The sequence below is a fragment of the Peromyscus leucopus genome, unplaced genomic scaffold, assembly GCF_004664715.2.
Source record: "Peromyscus leucopus breed LL Stock unplaced genomic scaffold, UCI_PerLeu_2.1 scaffold_1226, whole genome shotgun sequence".
Taxonomy (NCBI): Eukaryota; Metazoa; Chordata; class Mammalia; order Rodentia; family Cricetidae; genus Peromyscus; species Peromyscus leucopus.
In genome coordinates, this window is record NW_023504365.1 from 82,957 (window position 1) to 84,913 (window position 1,957).

Genomic DNA, 1,957 nt, shown 5'->3' on the forward strand with positions numbered 1-1,957 from the left:
CAGTGTTATTATTCCTTGTACTAATGTGTATCTGGTCTTGAGTTAAAATAGAACTTCACTGTAAAATATCTAATATAGTAAGATAATTCATGGTCATTTTTCTTCTGCATGTTTTCAATAATAAATACATTTGATTTGCATACCTGTTATTAGACTTGTTACAATTCAGATAAAAAATTAAAGAAAACAGAGTTCCCAATACATCATGCTTGTCCACATATTGTGAAGCATAGAGAATTCAAGCTAGGGTGCTAGAGAGATATTTCATTCATTAAAGTACTTGCCATGCAAACCTGAAGATCTAAATCCAGTCTGTGGTATATATATTATGACCAGGCATTGTGGTTTGTTATTATTTTACCAACACTGAGGAGACAGAACAAGAGATTCTGGGACCTTCCTGGACACCCAACCCAGCCTAATTAATGAGCCTTGTGTCTTGGTGGGATACACTATCTCAAAAAACAAGCTTGTCCTCTCCCAAGAAACAATACCCAAGCTTCAACTCTGACTTCCACATATGTGTATGTATATGTGCATACATCCTGTCACATATATACAGCTGATTATGCACACATATCCACACGCCCACATACATACATGTAAAACAGAATGTGAAGAGGAAGGCATTACCAAAGCTCTTTGGCCAAGCATCACTTAGAGTCACTGGAAGTATTTGTATTTGAAACAAATAAACAGTGTCCAGGAATTGCTCCACCCTGTAGAAGACAAGTCACAGGAGAAATACACATGCAGAGTCAGGTCATGCCCTGCTTTGCTGCTATTTTCAATAAAAGGTAAAATTTTAAACATGTTTTTGACTTGACATTCTCAGGTTAGACCTGACATGCATTTTGCTTTTCTATTGCTAACCATATGTTCTATATGTGTCCCTTCTCTTCCCAAAAGAATAATGGTCCCAGGAAGAGTCACATTTCTATAATTTCTAGATGCTACATTCCCTTTCCACTGTATTACAAATAATCAACTGAGAAGTAACTTTACTGATTATCTCTTCCTGTCTTAGTCTCAAAGGAGCTACTTTGTCAGGCATTCCTAAATTCTTACCTTGGGGCCTAGTACAGAGATATGTCTGTACATCTATTAGTACACAAGCATAATTCACACATGCTATTTGATCTATATACAGATTGTTGTGGTATAAAATGCAGCTCTTTGTAAAATATTAATATTTTTACAGTTATATATTTTTCTAGTAAAGTTGTTGTAGCTTGTTCTTATACAATCTAGATGGCTGGTAACCACTCATTAGAATAATACCTTCTAATATTTCTCTCAGAAACATGTGTTAGTTTATAATTTGTTTCTGAGGTTGGAGGGATGTTGATCTGAGTATTCCATTGTTGTAATAGATCATGATCCCATAAGTTCACAGCTATGTTAGCCACATATGGCTTTAATTTTCCTCTCTGTCCCTCTGGACCTATACATTCGAGCCATCTTGCACTCTGTTTTACTTGAGATAATGTTCCAATCCCTAACAGCTGAACATTTACCTCCTGAATAGGCCAAGTTGGATGCCAAAATTCTGGTGCAATTATTGTCACGTCCTCACCTGTGTCTACTAGACCAGACAACAAAACATCATTTATTAGTATTTTTAATTTTGGTCTTTTTTCATTTAGAGAAGTTTGCCAAAAAATTGCTTTATGGTTTCTCCTGAATTTTCTATTCTCTCTGCCTCAGCTGTTCTATCACCCTGAGCAGCCTGATTTTTTCCAATAGGCATTTGGTTATTTAATTGCTCAGAGATAGGTGTTTCTTCTATGATGGCTAAGAAAGGTCTGAACTGGATTTACTGTGGGGGCCTCCCTGAGGCCCCTCTGGGAATTTCCTGAGGACAGAGGCAAAGGATTACCTTGCCTGTCCCTTGTTGATCTACATTCGTTGGTCCAGTGTTTTCCCTTACCACACCTTCTGCATACTCCAGAAGGGA